General features: G+C 40.4%; 1 pseudogene across 1 annotated transcript; it reads left to right on the plus strand.

The window, feature by feature from the left end:
• Positions 1-3178: 3178 nt before the first annotated feature.
• On the plus strand, positions 3179-6927 carry LOC101026466 (annotated as a pseudogene). The gene has a single exon (XR_161650.4). The product of XR_161650.4 is annotated as a phosphoglycerate mutase 1-like (transcript).
• Positions 6928-7178: the final 251 nt, after the last annotated feature.

Genomic DNA, 7178 nt, shown 5'->3' on the forward strand with positions numbered 1-7178 from the left:
TCACAGATAAAAGAGTTAAAGTAATCCTCAAGGATGACTAAAGCAGAATTTTTACGCAATAACTTCAGTAATTTCCTATAGGTACTCCTACCCAGACCATAAGGTATTTCTGTTTTGTTTTGTTTTGTTTTTGTTTTTTTGGGTTTTTTTGAGATGGAGTTTCACTCTTGTTGCCCAGGCTGGAGTGCAGTGGTACAATCTTGGCTCACTGAGACCTCCGTCTTCCAGTTTTAAGCAATTCTCCTGCCTCAGCCTCCCGAGTAGCTGGGATTACAGGTGCTCGCCACCACGCCCAGCTAATTTTATTTTTAGTAGAGACAGTGTTTCACCGTGTTAGCCAGGCTGGTCTTGAACTCCTGACCTCGTGATCCGCCCACCTTGGCCTCCCAAAGTGCCGGGATTACAGGCGTGAGCCACCATACCCGGCCAGGTATTTGTTTTTTGGGATAAATACAAAGCAACGTTTATGTTTGTATGAGGGTTTGAGTTTGTATGAGTTCAGGGTTCTCTGACTCAGCTAGAACTGAATCCAGAGAAATATTGTCGTCTTCTAAAAAGTTTCAAGAAAAAGAAACCTTGCATCAATTGGTTAATTGCATAAATCTTCTGAGAATGCAGTTACTATGTGCATCCATGATGAGAAGCTACAGTTCATGCTGAAGAGAACTGAAACCATTTAAAATCACCTAAGAACAAAGTCAATAGATATTAATCATTCGTGAAGATAAGCAACACCTGAGAGCAATAGTAAGCCAACTCAATTTGATTAGATCAGATATATTTTCAATTGTTTTCCATCAAATCATAATCTTATCAGAAATACAGTTACTAAAGAAAAGTATTGCAGGTATTGGAGGGTAATGTGGGTGGTATGATGAAAGATACCATTCCTATAAATTGTCAGGAAAAACCAGTCATTAATTTTATTGCAGTGAAGAATGTATAACATTAAAGTTGCAGATCTGAGCTTTATTATCAGAATAACATCATTTCGGATAGAATTGAGAGATTCTCTAAAATACTTTTGATAGACACATTTTATTTTATAATAGCAAAAACACTACATTTATTAATATCATCACCAATCTCATCAGAAGAGTTTTCAAGCTCATGGCAGCTTTCGTGAAAGCTCACAGTAGCAGATATAAGTTTCCAACATGCAATTTAGGTTTGAAAGCTCAACTTTTAGATAACAGATATTTTAGTTCTTTTCCTTGAAGTGCCAGGCTTACTTTGATCATTTTAAAGAAAATTTCTGCAAAATAACTAAGTCTGAATAACTGCAGCCTATCAGTTGTTGTTGTTTTTTTTTAAAAGTCAAACTGTGTTCCATAAAAAGAAAAAAAAAAAAGTGGCTAGATTAGCTCACAGTCAAATAATCAAAAAGTGCTTTTCCTTGAGACAACAGAACTGCTTTTTTTTCCATGTCATCATGTAAAAAAGATGGGTATGCTAAGGTCCATATTTAATAAAATCTTTTATTTTAAAGTGTATTAAGTCATTTTTTTCTAGCTTGAGGTATAGTTGATTAAAAAGTTATATATAATGGTACATTGTGAAGGGATTACCACAGTCAAGCTAATTAACATTTTCATCACCTCACAGAGGCATTTTTTGGTGGTAAGAACATTTAGGATTTAATAAAGTTAAACGTTTTAGTAAATTTTTAAATTTTAATTGCAATTTTAATTAAAAAGTTAAATGATAATATTTTTTTTTTTAGACAGAATTTCACTCTTATTGCCCAGGCTGGAGTGCAATGGTGCAATCTCAGCTCGCTGCAACCTCTGCCTCCCAGGTTCAAGCAATTCTCCTGCCTCAGCCTCCCTAGTAGCTGGGATTACAGGCATGTGCCACCATGCCCAGCTAATTTTGTACTTTTAGTAGAGACGGGGTTTCTCCATGTTGGTCAGGCTGGTCTCGAACTCCCAACCTCAGGTGATCCGCCCGCCTCGGCCTCCCAAAGTGCTGGGATTACAGGCATGAGCCACCACGCCTGGCCATAAAAAGTTAAACGATAATAAAATGTTTACTGCTTCATTAGCTGTATTTCTTAAGTAAAACTAGGTTTTTCTTATTGTTGTTAACTGTTAGCGTGTAGTGGTGAAGAACACATTGTGTACTAGTCTAATCTGTGCCACTGCCTTGTTTCCTGCTAAGGAACAAGTAGATTTAATCACCATTGTTTTGAACCATCAGCGCACACAGTCAACACAATGAAAAAGGAAAACAATATTTTAGTTATGAAAATATTCTGACTCCATGGACTCTGAAAAGATCTTGGATTACTCCAGATCTGTAGATCATACTTTAATTTAGAACTTAAACTAATAAAAGATATTTTTTTCTAGATGAATATTTTGTTATGACAATGTTTAGAACTTCCAGTGCATGATAATAATCAAGTACAGACTGACTTTCAGTGAGTTTTAGTATTGCTTTTACATTGTCAGACAATAAACCCTTTTACTGTCTGCATGCAAGGCAGACTTTCCCATTACCTTGCCCTTGGTACACCACTGGATGATGGCAAATACCTTCTCTCCGTCAGTGGTTTGTCTTTTCCTTCTCTGAACGGTATCTTTTGATGAACAGAAATTCTTAATTTTAGTGAAGTATAATTTAACAATCTTTTACAATTTGTCCTTTTTATGCTCATCCCAAGATTGCACTCCTGGCATAAATCCCACTTGGTCATATTATCCTTTTTACATAAAGGAGAAAAAGACATATATATATATATATATAAAATCATCTCAATAGATACAGAAAAATTTTTACATAAAATTTAATACTTCTTTATGAACTCTCAGTAATCTCGGAATAGAAAGAAGCTTCGAGGTTATGCTGATCTTATACAATTAGTTGGAAATGATACCTTCTTCTTTTCAAGTCTCTGAAAAAGTTTTCTGTAAGATTGTTATTATTTTTTACTTAAATGTTCGGAATTCATCATTGAAGCCATTTTGATTTGAAATTTACTTTGTGGGAAGGATTTTTTAATGAAGGATTCAATTTCATTGATATTTAATTTCATTCGGATTTTCTATTTCCTTCTGTATTAGTTTTGTTAAATTGTGTTTTTCAAGGAATTTGTCCATTTCATCTAATTTTTTAACAGCTTTATTGAGATGTAATTCACATGTCATAAAATTTACCTATTTAAAGTATACAATTCAGTGTTTTTTTAGTATATTCTCAGAGTTGTGCAACCATTCCCACAACCTAATTTTAGAACGTTTCCATCACCCCATACAGAAATCTCACATCCATTTGCAATCACTCCCATTTCCAACCCCTAACCCTAGGCAACCACTAATTTACTTTCTGTTTTTATAGATTTTTCAAGACATTTCTTAGAATATCTTGAAAATGTGCTGAGACAGCAAAAGTGCTGTATTTTTCATTTCACCACATGAAAAGGATGGGTATGAAAGGGTACAGATTTAATAAAATGTCACTAAATGTCAGTGTATTTTCAAGGAGAGAGGAATTAGGCCATGCCTCTTACTAGGAGGGGCAGCAAAGAATTTGTGGATGTATCTAATCTACTATACCAAATATACCACATCTGTTGGACCACAGTTCTGTTTTTATCTACTTGCATCTTTCCCAATTCCTCAGGTTGACAGATTGATATTCTTCCAAACTTACCTCCAGTGTCACAAGGCCTTTCTTGAGTAACAGGACGCCTACATGTTTGTTTTTTCTGTGATGCAGTTATAGGCCACGTCCCTTAAAAAACAAGAATAAGCCGACCTCTGGCTGATGAACTATAAACTGTCTAAGCTGAGTTGATCTTTCTTTTTTGTACCATGACAGTGTATTGTATTTATGCTTCGTCTTTTTTTTTTTTTTTTTTTGCAATTCTTTCTGTGTGTGGTTGCTGTGCTACTAAATTGATCTCAAATCTTTAATTTTTATCTAAACGTTCTCAGTTTCAGGTAGTTAAAATCAGTGTAGTGAAAAGTATGCATGGGAGGAGGGCAAGAATTATTGCCTCAAGGTCACAAAATTGATTTTAAAAAAAGGGTGGTGGTGGTATCGGCTTGTGGCAGGACTGGATCCAAGCAAACAATGCCGAGTGGTATCCTTCTTATCTTCTTTTCCCTTCCCCCTTCTTTCTTCTTCCTCCTCCTTTTTCCTCTCCCTTTCCCTTCCTTCCTCCCGTGTTTCCATCTGTGTGGTGGCTTCACTCCTGTAGGCACTGTTCCTCCAAGATAGATAGGTTTCCAAAATGGCGTCCCCAGGGGTACTAGGTTTCCAAAATTGCATCTCCAGGGATAAGTGGGAGTCCTTCCTGATAGTTCCAGAGGAAAATTCCTGGAGGAAAGGTTCTGACTGAGGCCAGAGGGATGGAATACTGTGGTTGGCTAACCTGCGGTGATGAGGAAGGGCTTGTCTGTTATCAGAAGTGTGGTGGGGAATTCTTGCTAGTCAAAAGGCCACATTGAATTTGTCTCTTTCTCCAGAGCTCTGTTGAGTTATTGGCAAACAGTAGGAGCTTCCTAAATGTTTATTGAAGAAAATGAATGAATGAGTAGAAATAAAAGAATGAATCTGTGACTTGAAATGTTTTCCTTTTTGCAAAGAGGCTTTTGACCCTATGACACTCTCTCTAGGATATTTCTCACTGACTACAGAAGTCAGGGATTTTGTTATTTAACCATTTCACGGCCACCTCTGTGTCAGCTTACCTTCAAAGTACTAAGGTATGAAAGAACATGACTAAAATACCAAATCCCTTGGCTACCTTTGGGGTTTCATCTTCAGTATAGGTCTATTAGGTCAAGGGTTTAGTTAAGTGTGGTGTGTCCTCATGAAAGCTCCGTCTGGAAATCAAGGAGCTTCGTGGTGAGTCTGTGCTGGGGTTGGGGCTAAAACATAGCTTTGAGTCTCAGTAGCTTGTCATTATCAGCATGTGCTTGCCTTGAGAGCTATGGCAGTTTCTGATGACCTTATTGCAGACAGCAGTCAATCCACAACTCCTCGCAAAGGCTAGTGATTGAGCAATAAGCTTTTTGAAAACTCTTCCTGAGATCTTTCATTCACATCACTGTGTTCAGAGAGTAGAGAATTTCAAAGACCCTTCATCATTTCATTCTCACCAGAGGTTATTCCTTTTGTCACTAGTGAGAAAAATCACAGAGTCTTAGAGAAAAAGAGAAGGACAGGGTAAATCATTTCTGCAGCTCGACTCCAGAATCTGCGAACCACTGCGGTGCCGCATCCCCAGCCCGCCGCCATGGCCGCCTACAAACTGGTGCTGATCCGGCACCGCCAGAGCTCATGGAACCTGGAGAACCGCTTCGGCGGCTGTTACTACGCCGACCTGAGCCCGACTGGCCATGGGGAGGCGAAGCGCGGCGGGCAGGTGCTGCGAGATGCTGGCTATGAGTTTGACATCTGCTTCACCTCAGTACAGAAGAGAGCGACCCAGACCCTCTGGACAGTGCTAGATGCCATTGATCAGATGTGGCTGCCAGTGGTGAGGACTTGGCGCCTCAATGAATGGCACTATGGGGGTCTAACTGGTTTCAATAAAGCAGAAACTGCTGCAAAGCATGGTGAGGACCAGGTGAAGATCTGCAGGCGCTCCTAGGATGTCCCACCACCTCCGATGGAGCCCAACCACCCTTTCTACAGCAACATCAGTAAGGATTGCAGGTTTGCAGACCTCACAGAAGATCAGCTACCCTCCTGTGAGAGTCTGAAGGACACTATTGCCAGAGCTCTGCCCTTCTGGAATGAAGAAATAGTTCCCCAGATCAAGGAGGGGAAACGTGTACTGATTGCAGCCCATGGCAACAGCCTCCGGGGCATTGTCAAGCATCTGGAGGGTCTCTCTGAAGAGGCTATCATGGAGCTGAACCTGCCGACTGGTATTCCCGTTGTGTATGAATTGGACAAGAACTTGAAGCCTATCAAGCCCATGCAGTTCCTGGGGGATGAAGAGACGGTGCCCAAGCCATGGAAGCTGTGGCCGCCCAGGGCAAGGCCAAGAAGTGAAGGCCAGCGGGGAGGATACTGTCCCCAGGAGCACCCTCCCTGCCCAGTCTTGTCCCTCTGCCCCTCCCACCTGCACATGTCACACTGACCACATCTGTAGACATCCCGAGTTGTAGCTGCAGATGGGGACCGGTGGCTCCCATTTTCATTTTAGCCATTTTGTCTTTTGCACCCACTCCCTTCGTACAATCTAGTCAGAATGGCACTTCTAGAGCACAGGTTCTCAGTCCAAGCTCTGGAAAAGCTCCCCTTATCCAACACAGTTTAAAGGTAGTGACTTGGGTTTCTGCGAGTTCTTTGTTTACTAAGGACTTGTGGAGAGGAACCATGCTAAGCCATGACCAATGAGGAGAAGCACCAGAGCCTGTCTGTCCCCAGGAGCCAGTCCTCTGCTCTTCTGCAGTCAGGCCACTGCCTGGGGGCTCTAGTCATTCCAGTGGAAGATGAATGTAACCTGCATGGTGATGTGACAACTGTTTCCTCCCTGACCCTAGAGGACCTGGCTCTAGAAGTTTGGGATCAATCCTGAATTTAGTTATGTGTTACATTTACTTTTATTTAAAAAGTATAGTACATATAAATAATACAAAACAATAACCCTTCTGGGGTTTCTTGTGGCGGTTGAAATAGTCCCACATGTGGTCATCAGAAAATAAGCCATTCCTCATACCAGTGTGGGATCTGTTCCTTGACCTCTGAGGGGCAGGTGTGCTTCCTGCTGTGTGTGTTAGAATCCCTTCCTGCCTTGCTTCATAGCAGCGAAATGCCCCTTGGTCCTGTCCAAGTGTTTCTTTCACTGATTTCTGAATCATGTTCTAGTTGCTTGGGTCTGCCACATGGGTCCAGTGTCCACCTGAGCATAACTGTACTAAATCCTTTTTCCAGATCAGTATAATAAAGGAGTGATGTGCAATAAAATAATAATAATAATAATTTCTGCAGCTCTCACATCTTCCCAGAAAAACTCTTAACCACACCAGCCAGGTACATTCTTCCTGCTCCCCACCCCCCACCCCTTGGTTTTATTTAGTTCTTACCTACTATACAATAGTGAGGGAAAATAGTGAAAAATCAACCCACAGCCTCATTTCCTTTAAAAAGGTTTTCATGTTTTGATTCCTTTTGATCCTTTTCATTTGCATGCATTCCAGTATGAAGATAAAAATACC

Source organism: Papio anubis, chromosome 11 (genome assembly GCF_008728515.1).
Source record: "Papio anubis isolate 15944 chromosome 11, Panubis1.0, whole genome shotgun sequence".
NCBI classification, from domain to species: Eukaryota; Metazoa; Chordata; class Mammalia; order Primates; family Cercopithecidae; genus Papio; species Papio anubis.